Below are 15947 nucleotides of genomic sequence, written 5' to 3'. Positions count from 1 at the left end.
ATCGAAAATTACCTGCGGTCTTTTCCTCCTGCCCAGCTGCAGAGTTTTTTGCATTCCAATTATCTCTCGTGGATAAGTGTGGGGAAAAAAAAAAAAAATTGATGCATTTCACTTGGGCGTCGCAAGCCTGTCACAAAGGAAAGGTCTGGACCTCTTTTTTCCCATTTCAGTGTGACGCTAACAAGAGTGAAAAGCATTGTATTTGAGGGTCTAATTGGCTGCCCTTCAAAGGAATCAGGGAAATGGGCCCGGTTGTAAAGCCACCCAGATTTTTGCCTTGTGAGTTACCGTTCAAAGACCCAGCAGGACAGGTGGTCAGGAAGCGACACTCGGAGAGGCCGAGGGGGAATGGAAGCAGGCCTGGAAGAGAGGGCGAGAGCAAGGTGGTCCGATGTGAAAGGCACAGATGATTGATCTCAAAGCCTTTTTTGGCATTTTCCTTCAAAAGCACACCCTGACACGCCCCAGCTTTCCTCCATAAAACTCAAGACTGGAATGTCTTTCTCAGATGCGTATAATGGTCTTTGAAAGTGTGAGAGTGGCTGTTCTCCCTTATCTAGACGGGGATGCTTTTCAATCTTTTAGTGAGACGGTACTTAATTAGGTTTTTTTCCTAAACCAGGTGCAGCATCAACTCACATTATGCGTTTTCTCTTAGCTCACCTCCTCACCAAGGTCCTGAACGTGCTGGGGGCCCGGCCGGGGCCTGGGGGCTTATTTCATGGCTGTGGGTGCAGGGACATTGAAAAGGTTTCTGTAGCCTCTAGCTTTCTGTGATTGTGGTCTCATTAGCACTATATTCTAACAAACACAGTCAAACGTGTAGAACTTAATAATGTACTCCCTCAGCCCTTCTCTACTTGACTTTGGTTTGGAGGCTGGGGGGTGTCAGCCCCCGAGAGGAAGCCCAGGGCTCCTGCCCCCTCCCCTCCATGAGCATTCCACAGTCGCTCCTCATTTATTCTCTTCTCGACCATCATAATCCAGCCTTTATATCCACCCAGTGACCTGGACATTTTGGGCCACGACAGAGCATGAGATGATGTCTCAAGAGAACAAAGAGGAGAACGTCCAAGTTTAACTTTGATCCCCACAGGACGAGGTGCTAACACAGTAAGCGTGGGAAGTGCTCTAAGGAGAAGGGAGGACAGGAGTTAGGGAAGAAGCCCTGACTGCAGGATGATCATTAATAAATGAATATGCACAAACTGGGTAATCATCCAGAGCGGCGTGAATGTAGGACGATGGACACGTGCATGGCGGTGAGTGTGGTTGTGTATGTGTGTGTGCACACGCATGCGTGCATACTCTAGTGGAAGGTGAGCAAAGGAAAGGTGGATGGATCGTAGAGCATTTGCCATCACTGGATTTGAATAGCTTTTCCATAGATCTCTACCTTGCTTTGCAAGTTCATTGGCACAGAGCCTCAGGGGCGGGGCCGGGGGGGGGTGTCGCTCCAGGATCCCTCTGCCCGCCGATGAATCCCTCAGGAGGGTGGTGGCTGTGTCCAGAAAGGTGGACCGTTATGAAACTGCATCTTTCTCCATCTGGCAGCTCTCCGGAACATGAAAAATGCTCCACTTTGCCTGGGTGTAATTAAACTTAGGGCTGAAGTTTTACCCTGCAGCATTGCTGGTAAATTCAATAATGATGAATTAAGTGGAATATTTACAGCATTAATGTGAACAGGATTTAAAATCATATATACAGTTCACTTAATTACATTCCTTGTGACTTCCCTCCACCCTCAAAATGTTATTTCAGCATCCAGCCTAATTGCAGCAGCTTTTCTGTCTCAAAATAGCTCCTGTCTCTTCTTTTCCTCTCTCCACACTGATTTGCTCTCTGTATTTGTCTACGATCCTGTTGGAGATATATTTGTCTGCCTGGGTTTTTTGGTTGTGAGGTTCCCTTTTTTTCCCCCAGTGTATTCAATCTGCAGCCACTATAACATTTCTCAGCTTTATTTGGGGGTATAAGATGATTAGGCTATGTTTTCAGGGACAATAATTAGAAATGATGGGGTCCTGAACTCTCTCCAATCTGTGTCCTCTTTGCCTTGTTCACAACTGGTCGGAGACCCTGGCTGGGTTCTTTTTCCTGGGGAGGGGCCAGGGTGGGACCCTCGAGAATACAGACAGTGCCCCTGGTGGCCACTGTGCCCTCTCACCCGTCAGGAACGCTTCTGCTCATCTGCCATCTGGACTCTCTCTTTCCTCTCAGACTTGTCCCTGGTGGTTTCTTTGGGAGCGAAGGTGAAGCTGGTCAATTTTCTGTCCGCACTGGTAACTTCCGGCTCCTATCTCAGCCACTTCACAGGCACAATGGGAGGGATTTATAGGACCTTGAATTACCGGGAAGCAGTCTTTTCCCCTTTCCCCTGGTGCCTGAGCTTTGCTCAGCATCCCTGTGACAAATAGGTGCCCAAGTCCCATCCTCTGAGTAGCCAGCCTTGCTGAGGGGGGAGCTCTTGCCGGCACTTAGGCAACCACATCGCAAGAGGGAGCTGCTTGGGTCTGGGGTGGGAGACAGTGAGAAGTGGCCCAGCACCCAGCAGGGCACGCACAGTGGACTCTGGACACGTCTCTCTGCTTTGGAGCGAATAATCATCCGTGCTCCCTGGTCCCAGAGGCTTGCTTTCCCCGGGCAAACGTTTCAGTGGTTATTTCTGACCTGCTGTCCTCTGGTTCCACGGACAGCTGCCAAGACTTTATCACAACTGCGGCTTTTGTCTTGATCCGGGCAGCAGCCTGTGGTTGAAGGGGAGGGGAACCCACTTCATACTAGCTGGAGGAGGAGGAGAGAGTGCATCTTAAGGGCACAGAATCCAGGGGTGGGGAGATGCCCCGGGCCTCTGGGGAACACTGGGATTAGGAAGTGGGAAGCTGACGGCAGGCAGGCGGTGTCTATTCATTCCTCTCTGCCTCCCCACCCAGGCCTATCCTTTCTGCTTGCCATTTGCATCCTGCAACCTGCAGGCCCGTTTTCTAGCTAGAGCTGTGCCCACCCCACCCCCCACCCTGGCTCCCAGTCACCGTGCCCACGGTTCAAGAGAACAGTCCGAGAATCTGGCAGAGTGGGTGAGTTGTACCTGCCTGGTCCCCTTGACTGTCCCTGGGGAGCAGAGTAGAGCACGCCTACCCCAGGCTCTCCCTCTGGGGGTGCCTGTGGGATGTGGGTCTCGGCTTCTAGCTCCCTTCGTCTGCTGGGTGGGACCACCGGCCTCCCCCAGCGCTGGGACAGGAGCGAAAACACTGATCTGGGGCATCGCTTTCCCTCTCCCCCCTGCTGATCTCCCAGGGACAGGCATCATCGCTGCAGCCAGGGAAGGGGGATCGCCGAGGATTTTGAGAGATAATTAGGTGATGGACATCATAGGCTCATTAGCAGGCCAAACTTTTCCCATTAAAAGACAGGTGGGGCTGCAGATCGGGGCTTTGGGCCCAGCAGCAATGTTCTCTTTGGAGCCACTGAACGGTCAGCCAAAAATCTGCCGGGGAGTGCAGCCACGGGAGTAGGGGGAGGGGGTTCTCTGTGCATCTGGAGAGCATCTGGGGCCATGGGGGACCATTCTCTCCTCTCCCTTTGCTTGGGCCTGGAGCCAAGATTGAAAGTGGGTGAGTGGTGATTTGGGGGTCTACTCAGGATGCTTTGCAGATGAATGAATCGCCTCTGGGCACACCATTCTCAGAGGTAAAGCCAGGAATCATTTCCTGCCTAACCTTGCGCCACCCCCCCGCTCCAATGGCAATTATCCTGAGACCCTTGCAGGTGGCTAACCCGAGTCTGGATGGCAATATTTACCCAGGTGTCCTGTGAGAGGATGCATCCGGATATTGTGTAAAGGCAGGGTGTTCAGAGGTATTCTGCGGTCCTGCCTGTTAGGGAGGCATGGAGGGCGTTTCTGAGGCCTCTTCAGGGATGGACACCACAACCAGAGAGAGTTTCACATGAATACACCTGTCTTTCAGGACCCAATTCTGAGTGTGGTCTGCTCACTGCCCCCCCCCCCCCCGCCCTCATTAGAATTACTTTTAGTCCCGATTGAAAAATGTGATCCCTTCCCTCCTTTCAACCTATTTAGGTAAACAGGGGAGGTGTTTTAAATGCAGATGTAGAAAAATCTACAGGTTATGTTAAACAAAAAAAGCCAACTACAAAGCTGGAAACAATATAATTCCTTTTGAGTTAGAAAAAAAAAAAAGGAACTATTGGACAGGATGAATGTCCTGGTATTAATGTGATATGTGATATTTTTTTCTGGAAGAATGCATCAGGAGCTTGATCACTGGTTACCTTGGAAAGAGACACTTGGCGGGGGGTGGGGGGAGGGAAACTCCTGGTTTTCATTTCAACCTTTTCTGTTTGCATTTCTAACCACATACCTCTGTTATTTTCATGCTTTTAAATGCCATCAGGGATTATCTGGGCAGTGGGATTACACACCCATTTTCTTTTCTTCTCTATGCTCTTTTCGTGTTAAGAAAACCAATTTTTAAAAACGCACTTCAAGGAGATGAACCTGCCACCCACTGACAGTAGTGGATTCTCCAGGGAGGGAGCCCAGGGTTGCATGTTTAGCACGCACTCCAATATCCCAGGATGCGGCAGATCAGAGAATGCCACCCCAAAACGTGCCACTGGCATATCGATTATTTGGAGCAGACGCTTGAGGAACAGCAGAGGCAGGAAGGACTCTCTGACCTCTCCCTTCCTACCTAAAAACATGACATAGGGGCGCCTGGGTGGCTCAGTCGGTTAAGCGTCCCGACTTTGGCTCAGGTCACGATCTCGTGGTTTGTGGGTTCGAGCCCCGCGTCGGGCCCTGTGCTGACAGCTCAGAGCCTGGAGCCTGCTTCGGATTCTGTCTCCCTCTCTCTCTGCCCCTCCCCTGCTCACTCTGTCTCTCTCAAAAATAAATAAACATTGAAAAAAGAATAATAAAAAACAAAACATGACATAAAATTTCCTGTGAGGAAGGTACCCTCCTTGTACCAGGAAGGGCAGAAGTTCTGTGCATCGCCTGAGATGCTTGTCATCCTGGAGAAGTGCCCACGAGGTGCCCAGCGAAAACAACCCTTGTCTCCTATCGGTTCCTCCGTGTATTTATTTACCCTCCCACAGTCTGTCATCCTTCAAGCCCAGTTCCCCTTGCTTTTGTCTTGTTACTTCTCTACAAATCTGTTGCTCTTTGTTTAGATGCTCCATAAGCCCCAAATTCTAATCACCCCTTTGAGTTACTCATCACCCAGCTTCACCCACGTATGTATGTGCTGCCCACGTTAATAAACTCTGTTTTTCTCTTGTCAGTCTGTCCTTTGTCTGTTTAATCTGCAGGCCCCAGCTGCAGAACCTAGGAGGGTGGAGGCCAGGTTTTCCTTTCTCTCCTGTAAGAATCTGATGCTTCCCAGATCCTTGCAAATGGACATTTTGACAAACAGCAGAGCAAACGTTGTCTGGTGATCTTCTTGTCCCTTTCACTGCTACCACTTGGGGATGGCGATGCTGGGGCTCACTTCTTTGGGGGTGCCTACTTGCGATGCACATTTCTGAGCCTAGCCCCAGAGAAATTGTTGGCGTCCTATTCAGGAACCAGCTGGAGAAAACTCTTTCAAAGAGCTCATGGGATGAGGCCAGGCTACCTGGCTGATCTCCCTATTTCAAGGTCAATTTTTTGTAATCATGGGAGTGAAATCCATTGTATACACAGTCCCCGGGATTATGCAAAATGTGCACACAAGTGGGGAAGGGGACCTTTGGGTGCTATCTTTAGAATTCTGCCTATCTCATGAACGCTGAAGAGAACTTTTCAATTTTTTTTTTACCATTAATATGATGTTTCGTAGGTAGAGTTTTGATAGATATCTTTTGATAGATACTAAAGATAGTCTCTTTTTATCCACAGTCATTTTGCATCTATGTTCTTTTTTTAAATATTTATGTATTTTTGAGAGAGAAACAGACATAGTGCAAGCGAGGTTGGGGCAGAGAGAGAGGAAGACCCAGAATCCGCAACAGGCTCCAGCCTCTGAGCTGTCAGTACAGAGCCTGATGTGGGGCTCGAACCCATAAGCCGTAGATCATGACCTGAGCCGAAGTTGGACGCTCAACCAACTGGAGCCACCCAGGCACCCCTGCATCTATGTTCATAAGTGAGTGTGGCTTAAAATTTTTATTTATGTTTTGTTTCTCTGGTGTGAATATTAAGGTTACACCAACATCATCAGGGTTGAGTTGTTATCTTTCTTCCCCTCCCTCCCAACCATTCATCCTCTGGAAGTATTATTCTTTGATAATTTGATAGTGTAGAGGAGGGGGGAAAAAAACCAAAAAACACTTTACCTCTACTCTCTTATGTTCAGTGCCTGGGACCTGTGAATTAGACTGACAAAAGACAGACTAACAGGAGAAACACAATAAAATTTTATTGTTAATTTTATGTGCATGAGGGCTCCACAGAAAAGACCTGAAAACCCAAAGCAGTGTTTAGGATTGAGAACTTATATACCATTTTGACATGGGGTCAAATTACCAGGCAAATTACTAGACAAAGAAAAAAAATCTGAGCTTCTGGGGCCACACATTGTGGGGGAAAAACATATGGGGGAAACTAATGGTGGGTAAGGATTATTTGGTAAGGTTTGTGATGCAAACCAATCATCTCTGGTGTGTTCTCTTTCTGGTACAGGCAGGGGCAGGCACCATTAGGAATGGCGATTTATATCCTGCCCTTAGGCAGAAGGGGAGAAGGCAGAGAGTTCTTCCTGAACCCGCTGTTGCTCAATTGCCTTAAGCTAAAAATAATCCTTACGCCCAAACGGTGTATTTGGGATCCCCTTCAATAGTCTCTCAGTACTGCCATTTTGCTTCTAATATGTGTGTGTGTGTGTGTGTGTGTGTGTGTATGTGCACATCACACTGCACACCAGAGGCTGTGCACCTTGGAGCCGTGCTGGGGATGGTGGTATGGCGTTACCCAAGACGGGTAGCGCTTCTCCCTCTTTTGTGTTCTTTCTATTTACCACCTATTTTCTCCCCTCTTTTGGACTTTATTGGGTGTGTTGACCTTTCTACACGACTTTCTCCTTTTTTTCCCCCACGCTTTATTTGTTTGAACGTTTTAAATTCACTTTCGTGTTTGTGGCTACCATTGACGTTTTAACAGGGATAGTATATGACTTAATGATGTTCGAAATTAAAGAGTACCTCTCTCCCCTCCTCCCTAGCAATCTTTCAGGGCCCTGGATGCTTGTAACTTGCTTTACCCCGGCATCATCCATATTAGTTTTCTAACATTTTAGTTCTACCTTTTTTTTTTCTGATACCTCCAAGTTAGTTACTAGTATTGTTATTGTTTTATTTTTTTTTAACCGTAGATTTTATTGTTTCAGAGCAATTTTAGGTTCACAGCAAAATTGGGCTGAAGGTTCAGAGATCCCTCATATACTCCCCGCCCTCTCTCATGCACAGCCTCCCCCATGGTCAACACCCCCGGACCAGAGAGGTACGTTTGTGACTTCTCAAGAACCTTTGTGGACGTATCATTAGCACCCAGAGTCCACAGTTTACATTAGGGTTCACTCTTGGTCTTGTACATTCTTTGGTTTTAAACAAATGTATAATGCCATGTATCTACCATTACAGTATCATGCAGAGTATTTTCACTGCCCTAAAAATCCTCTGTGCTCCTCCTATCCCCCCTCCCCCCTGACAACCACTCCTCTCTTGACTGTCTCCATAGTTTGATTTTTCCAGAATGCCATACGGTCGAACACATACAGTCTGTGTTCACGTACAGCCTTTTCATTATTGCCTTCTTTCACTAAGTAATAGGCATTTGAGGCTCATTCATGTCTTTTCATGGCTTGATAGCTCGTTTCTTTTCAGTGTTGAATAGTATTCCCTTGTCTGGATGTGCTAACATCTGGATGTTTATCCATTCACCTGCTCAGGGGCATGTCGGTTGCTCCCAAGTTTTGGCAGTTATGAATAAAGCTGCTATAAACATCCATGTGCAAGATGTTGTGAGGATGTAAGTTTTCAATTTCTTTGGGTGAATACTAAGGGGCATGATTGCTGGATCATCTGGTAAAAGTATGTTTGGTTTTATTTTTTTTTAATTTTAGAGAGAGAGAAAGAGAGAGAGAGAGAGTGGGAGAGGGGGAGAGAGAGAGAGAGAGAGAGAGAGAGACAGAATCCCAAGCAGGCTCCACACTCACATGGAGTCCAGTTCGGGGCTCAATCTCACTGCTTTAAGACCTGAGCTGAAGTCGAGGGTCAGATTCTCAACCAACTGAGCCACCCAGGTGCCCCTATTATATATATATTTTAAATTTTTTTAATGTTTATTTATTTTTGAGACAGAGAGACAGAGCATGAACGGGGAGGGTCAGAGAGAGAGGGAGACACAGAATCGGAAGCAGGCTCCACGCTCTGAGCTGTCAGCACAGAGCCCGATGCGGGGCTCGAACTCACGGACCATGATATCATGACCTGAGCCGAAGTCGGATGCTTAACCGACTGAGCCACCCAGGCGCCCCACCCAGGTGCCCCTATATTAGCTATAATTCTATCCTGTATAAGTTTGTCATTTATAAGCCACACTTTCTTGATAACTGTAGTTTTAACATAAATCTTCTGATTTCAAACAATGATTAAAAAGCTTTGAATAAGCATTTTGATAACAGTTTAATAAGCATAAGTGAGTCCTTAATTTAGGATCCTCTAATGATTCAGGATCTTGTAATGCTTTGGAGCCATTATCTCATTTATTCAGCCAACACATGTTTAATAATTTCTTGACATTTACCAGACATTGATTATTTTTATTATATAAGACCACGAATGGAGATAGAAGGAATCAGAATAAACCTAGATTGGGGGGTCTATATTTTTCTTCTGAAAACCTCTATTAAAAAATAGAAAATAGACCTTTAAAATAGACCTTAAAAATATTATTATTATTGTCATTTTAGAAAGGGGGGAGAGGCAGAGAGAGAGAAGGAGAGAGAGAATCCCAAGCAGCTCTTTGCTGTCAGTGAAGAGCCTGACATGGGGCTTGATCTCATGACACTGGGATCGTGACCCGAGCCAAAATCAAGAGTCGGGTGCTTAACCGACTGCGCCACCCAGGCGCCCTCCCCCCGCCCAACTTTTAAATTTTAATGACATCCTGCTTACCAATTCTTGTTATTGCTTTATATGATCAGCACTTGTGTGCATTTTCCAGCAATTCTGCCCATTTCTTTGTTCGCCATCGTTCCACGCTTCACACCCCTTTCCCTTTTCTTTCTTCCTTTATTATTTCCTTACTCAGGATCCAGAAGGATAAACATCTCTTCTCTCATCTAAAAATACCTCTATTGGGGCGCCTGGGTGGCGCAGTCGGTTAAGCGTCCGACTTCAGCCAGGTCACGATCTCGCGGTCCGTGAGTTCGAGCCCTGCGTCGGGCTCTGGGCTGATGGCTCAGAGCCTGGAGCCTGTTTCCGATTCTGTGTCTCCCTCTCTCTCTGCCCCTCCCCCGTTCATGCTCTGTCTCTCTCTGTCCCAAAAATAAATAAACGTTGAAAAAAAAAAATTTATAAAAATACCTCTATTTTGCTCTGACTCTTGAAGGAAAAACTGAGTTGCATCTAAATGCCTCGGTTGACAGAAAGTTTTATTTCCTCTGGCACGTTGACAACGTCATTCCAAAGTATTATTGCACTTCGACCGCGACAGTTGTGTTACATGTCACGGTCTCTGTGAGCGTCACAAAGACGTGTCCAGCAGCGGCCTCCTCTCTGTTTTCTGTCTTTCCCTCTGGTATCGTTTTCATTTGTCTTGGTGTTTCTCGGTTTCAGCATGGTGGGGCGTTGTGTGTGTACGTGTGTGTGCGGGTGCTGTTCTGCGTAAGACTTGGAGAGCTCTTCTTTTCTTATCACTCAAAGACTTACCTCTTTATTTAGTTACACATTTATTTATTTATTTTTGCTGTTGCTTTTATTTTTAATTTTCTTTTTCTGTTTTCATTTCTTTATTTTTATTTCTTTTAAATTTTATTTAAATCCGAGCTAGTGAACATCCAGTGTGATGATGGTTTCAGGAGTAGAATTTAGAGATTCATCCCCTACACGTAACACCCGGTGCTCATCCCAACAAGTGCCCTCCTTAGTGCCCATCCCTCATTTAGCCCATCCCCCCACCCAACACCCCACCAGCAACCCTCGGTTTGTTCTCTGTATTTAAGAGTCTCTTTTGGTGCCTGGGTGGCTCAGTCGGTTGAGCGTCCGACTTCGGCTCAGGTCATGATCTCGCGGTTCGTGAGTTCGAGACCCACGTTGGGCTCTGTGCTGACAGCTCGGAGCCTGGAGCCTGCTTCCCATTCTGTGTCTCCCTCTCTCTCTGCCCCTTGCCCACTAGCACTCTGTCTCTCCCTCTCTCTCTCTCTCTCTCTCTTAAAAATAAATAAACATTTGAAAAAAAAAAAAGAGAGTCTCTTATGGTTTGCCTCCCTCTCTATTTTTATCTTATTTAAGCTGAATACTCATTATTATTATTATTATTATTAATTTCTGGAAAGTTTTTAGCAATTATCTCTTCTTAGCAATTATCTCTTCAAATTTACCTCTTCCTCATTCTTCATTGTCTTCTGCAGCACTTAATAGATGTTTATTCTATGCTCTTATATATCTGCCCCACGTGTTACACTTTCCTTGATGTTCTCTATCCCTTTATCTCTCTGTGGGCTCTTCTCTGGTTCATGGATTAGACACTGAGCTGATTGTCACCCACTTTTTAAGTTGACTGTTGAGTTTTTTATTTTTATTTTTTTTAATGTTTATTTATTTTTGAGACCGAGAAAGAGCGTGAACGGGGGAGGGCCAGAGAGAGGGAGACACAGAATCTGAAGCAGGCTCCAGGCTCCGAGCTGTCAGCACAGAGGCCGATGCGGGGGTCGAACTCATGGGAGTGTGAGATCATGACCTGAGCTGAAGTCAGATGCTTAACCGACTGAGTCACCCAGGCGCCCCAGACTGTTGAGTTTTTAATTGCAATGACTAGTTTTTATTTTTGAATTGTCTCTGGCTTTTTTTTTACTGTGTCTGCTTCCCTTTGTTACAGCTCGTTCTTTTCTTACAGTTTTGATTTCTTCTTTTATGTGTTTCGTGTCTTTAATGCCAGGTTAGGCATATTTTATATTTTAAAGCCGTGTTTCTCCTTGGTGCATCATGGACTCCATTTGTCGGTGTGTTGTTTTCTCGTAGGCTTTGTAACTTTTTATTTTTAATATTTTTATTTATTTTTGAGAGAGAGAGAGTGTGAGTGAGGAGAAGGGCAGAGAGAGAGGGAGACACAGAATCCAAAGCAGGCTCCAGGCTCTGAGCTGTCAGCACAGAGCCCGATGCAGGGCTCGAACCCACGAAGTGCGAGATCAGGACCTGAGCTGAAGTCAGACGCTTAACCGACTGAGCCACCCAGCGCCCTGGCTTTGTAACTTTTTAGGACCAGTACTTCTCTAGTGGGGTGTGCTTTTGCTCGAAGGATTCCCAAAGCCCTGGATCATGGGAGGACCTTCAACATGGTTTGGCACTTGCTTCTGTAAGACCCTTTTATAGCGATGTTAGCCCGGAACTGATTTCTACAGTGACGTCCAAGTCAGGGTTTTCCCAGCCCAGCAGACACTAGAGACTCAGAACCCTGAACGATTAAGGTGAAAGCCCATGGTTCTTGTTCTTCAAACAGTTTTTCCTCCAGGAACCAGGCAGAAACATGTAATCATTCTTTTGTCTCTCTGTGCAGCTGGATGGATCTTTTTGTCCTACTTTCCTGCCCCCTTGCACATAGGGACAGAATTTCATGAGCCTTGCATTTATAGACTCTCACCACCTGCCTCGTGTGGCACAAAGCCTCATGTTTGCTGCATGAGGACAGTAACACTCAGAACCCGTTAATGGGGCCTCGGTAATCCCTAGGCAACATCTGAACCTGAACCGGCTTTGGTATTTAGGCTCTGGTTTATAGCTTCCTTGTCATCAGCGATCCCTTTTCTTTGTTGCAAGCTCAGATGTGCATTTAAAACCCTTTTGTTTATCGCATCCGTCATTGCTAGGCATTGTGGAGGGAGATTTTGGTTGTATCTTAATGCTTAAATCTTGCTGGAAACAGACCTGTCTCTAGGAGAAATGTAAATTTGCACAGCCGTTGTACCGTGTCCTGTCTTGAGTTGTTCACGAGGTCCGAGGTGTCCCAGGCTCTGCCAGGCAGCAGGCAGTGCCCCTTACATACGTGTCACTTCCCGGAGCTTCACGATGCGTATCTTTTTTAAGACTTGTGACTTGACATTTCCGTAATGTTGACCATGAAATGAGAATGCCAATCCGCGTTCAAATTCGACAGGACTGATGTAAGTGGCAGGTCAGGACTTCTGTTAGGCTGTTCGGCAGGGAGGGAGGTTTTGAGTGGGGACTCCTTTTATAAGTGGGGAGTACATCTGTAACTATTTTGGGGTTGTGGGCGTGCTTGCTTTCCCAGTTCACCTTGCAGCTCCAGGTGGTTTCCGTATGCACCCACCACCCTCAGGACCAGGAGGGAGACAACTCAGCATTGCAGTAGGTTGGGGGGGGGGGGGGAGTTGGAAAAATCTCCTGTTAACCCTTTCACGCCCCATGGCTAGTTTGGTGGGCAGCCGTAGCTGAGCTCAGCCTGCCCTATAAGGGACAGATCTAAGAGAAGCCCAGAGCTGTGGTCCACATTCCTCTTCTTTCTGGGGCGCTAGAGAAAAAAGTGCAGGTACTCCTGCTCCGCTCCTGATTTGCTTAAATCAACTCTCTTGGGAATCGGTTGGGGCATCTGCCTGGTGAGGTTCCCCAGGTGATCCTCGGTCATACTGCCGGGTGAGAACATTTGTCCTGGGTGCCCAGGGAGGTGGTTGATGGTGAGGCCAGCGCATTCCTGAGAATCTTTTTGGCAATCGGTTTCCTTTGAGATGGATAGGCTACTAACAGGAAGGAGTAACGGGATCTTAGGCTCTGCTTGAGTGTGGTGCTTGAGGGGGAAAGGAGATTCTGCTCAGTGGTTTATCAGAAGTCTTATCTTGGTGCATGATTTTCTTTTTAGGGGGAAGGGGATACTTTGAAGCCACTTGGTGACATGAACGGACAGAGGAGAAAGAGATAGGAGAAAATCTAGGATGAGCATTAACTTCCTTGGGGCTTATGCTAAAGTGTCGCCCGGGTTTCAATTAGCAGAGCACCTCCTTCCCCATTCCTGGCGGATCAGCGGTTACCATGGCAGCAGGCACACTGCGCTCTGTATAGCCCACCCTGTGGCGCGCCAGGTCCTGTTTGCTGAGCCCAGACCTGACTTCTCCGCAGGCTCGGGGTTCTACTGGCATCGAGTGGGACAGATTTTGGTGGGGAGGTGGTTTATGGTTTTGAGATGTGCCCGGCAGCTCTGTCTCGGTCGGATATTCTGTTCCTGCTCCCGTGCTTCCGACTGGAACCTTACACGCAAAGGCATCACAGCCTGTCCCGTGGGCAAGCACACCTCCTTGCCACTTCCCTTGGACCCTCACCTGGTGTCTCTCCATGGGTTTCCTTTGGTTGGGTCCTCCTGGAACAGGGTTTCTCAGAATGGGTTCCGTGGGCTTTCCGCCCAGGTGCTTGTTCCCACGTTCCTGGTTTGGCGAATGAGGAGGATTGTGGAATCTGTCATTCTAATAGAAATTACGAGAGGAGGGGATACACCCCTAAGGGGATAAATCTGTCCCGTTTGGTGCAAGGTGAACAAAACTGGTAAGAGTCCTAAACAGGATTCCTAGTAAACACTTGTCAGGGAATCTGGGCTGGACATAACAGCCAGGGAGTCCATTCTCAGTGGGCTTCTTTTGTGTTTTTCTGGATCCCTCTTTCTCCTCTAAACTATGTTCCCTCGGGTGCCTGTCACACCTTCAAACTCCGGAGCCCTGCCCAGTTCTCCCAGAAGTTCCAAGCAACTGCACTGAAGAAAAATACTTTTTTTTTTAAATTAATGTTTATTTATTTTTTGAGAGAGAGACAGAGTGCGAGCCAGGGGAGGGGCAGAGGGAGAGGGATTCACAGAATCCGAAGCAGGCTCCAGGCTCCGAGCTGTCAGCACAGAGCCTGTCATGGGGCTTGAACTCACGAACTATGAGATCATGACCGAGGCTGAAGTCGGATGCTTCACTGACTGAGCCACCCAGGCGCCCTGAGAAAAACTTAGTATGATTTTTGTGGAAGTTATTTAAGTGATCCTTCTTTTTAAAATGTTGTTTTATTATAACCTGAGACCTACCTTCTTAACAAATTTTGAAGGGTACACACACACGTTATCGTTGACTTTGGTACGATGTTATATAGGAGATCTCCAACGGCTTATTCATCTTGCTTAACAGATATTATGCCCACTGATTAGTAACTCCGTCCTTCCAAAAATACGGAATGCTTTCACCCATTTGGGTGTCATCTTTGGACACGGGCCAGGCTTACCTTCTTGGCTTCTCTTCCATTTTAGTATATGCGCTACTGAAATGAGCAGGTTGGTTGATTTGTTTGCTTGCATATGTATGTACGTACGTATGTGTTTTTGCAGTTCAAGTTTGAGAACCACTGCAGAAGACTCTGCTTGGCCTGGCCTCAGTTAGGTTCTTGTACCATCCAGTGGTTCCCAGCCTGTGAGAGTCACACACACACACACACACACACACACACACACACACACACACACGGCTTCAGCCCTACACCTCTTTGTGGTGAGAGCTCCCATGTCATTTGACATAATTGACATTACATTTTCCAGCCCTGTTTCATGGTGGTCCTCTTTTTTTTTTCTTGGGGCCTGAGGGGCAAAGAGAGAGGGAGACTGCCAGCACAGAGCCTAGCGCGGGTCTTGAACTCATAAACCGTGAGATCATGACCTGAGCTGAAATCAAGAGTCGGGCATTTAACCGACCGAGCCACCCAGGTCCTCTTTCACATTTGTGGTCCGTCGTAATCCAGACATTGCCTAGAGAGAATGTCCTTCTGAAGCCTTTGTTTTCAGCAAGGCATTTATTTTCTACTTTTGGCGGAAGCTGAAGGAGTACAGAGCTCTCAGCAGCCACGTCTCTCCCTTTCTCCGAACCCCCGCTGGATGGCATTTCCTTTCCCACTAGGAACCAAGCCATTCCTCACGGTCCCCTGTGGTCACATGAGAATGTCTCTTCCCAGCCTGGCCAACATTTCTGCTCTGCCCCATTAAATCCTATTCGTTTCACCAAGCAGGGTCTGCCCTTGAACATGAGGGCCGCCTCACTCGTCCCCACACTGACCGTACTGGTAAGCCCCACTCCACGTGACTTCCGATGGTTTTTGTTCCTGCTGTCTCAGAACCAGGTTTTGTTTTGGTTTGGTTTTTTTTCGCTTTGTGCTTTAGCTTCAAGCGACCTCAGGTCAGTACAGATAGCTCTCTCTGTCAGTCTTCTCCTGTCTGACCCAGCCCTTCTGCCTCAGAAAGCAGAGGGCTCAAGAGCTAAGCTTCCCACGCTGGGGTCCACGCGGGGCGTCCTCCACGGCATCTGGGCTTCTCGGCATAGTGCCTGCCTGGTGTCCTTACACACAGACAGACGCCCTCTGAAGATTTAGGGTAGCCCCTAAATCTTAACCAAAAATGGTAGAGAAAGAGAATGTGTTTCCCTCCTGGGAGCTACATTTGTTTCCAGAGACCAATTTTCCTCCTGGCCCTTCCCCTTCCTACTTACGTTGATGGGAAATCTGGGGAGTAAGGAATAGTGCTCATTCTTCTCGGAAATTAGCCGTTGGGTGCTATTTCAATGATCCAGTTTCCAAGGTGAATTTCTAAAAATTATATGTATACATTTTTTAAAAACATTAAATTTTAAAATGGAAACTTAATGGCCTAATGAAGTAGCATTGAGTATATGATATAGTACATAGATCATGTATGT

At 47.1% G+C, this 15947-nt stretch overlaps 1 protein-coding gene and 1 long non-coding RNA gene across 12 annotated transcripts in view; one reads left to right on the top strand and one right to left on the bottom strand.

Moving 5' to 3' along the window:
• The window catches only part of SLC39A11 (solute carrier family 39 member 11), a 429657-nt gene that overhangs the window by 248433 nt on the left and 165277 nt on the right, over positions 1-15947 (top strand). The window lies entirely within an intron of this gene.
• LOC123604007 lies at positions 9120-9691 on the bottom strand. The gene is made up of 2 exons (XR_006715172.1): positions 9592-9691; positions 9120-9357 (listed from the first exon to the last, which is right to left on the bottom strand). It is a non-coding gene; the product is annotated as an uncharacterized LOC123604007 (long non-coding RNA).

The sequence above is a fragment of the Leopardus geoffroyi genome, chromosome E1, assembly GCF_018350155.1.
Source record: "Leopardus geoffroyi isolate Oge1 chromosome E1, O.geoffroyi_Oge1_pat1.0, whole genome shotgun sequence".
NCBI classification, from domain to species: Eukaryota; Metazoa; Chordata; class Mammalia; order Carnivora; family Felidae; genus Leopardus; species Leopardus geoffroyi.
Note: the sequence above shows the minus strand (reverse complement) of the source record. Positions and strands in the feature narration are given on the sequence as shown.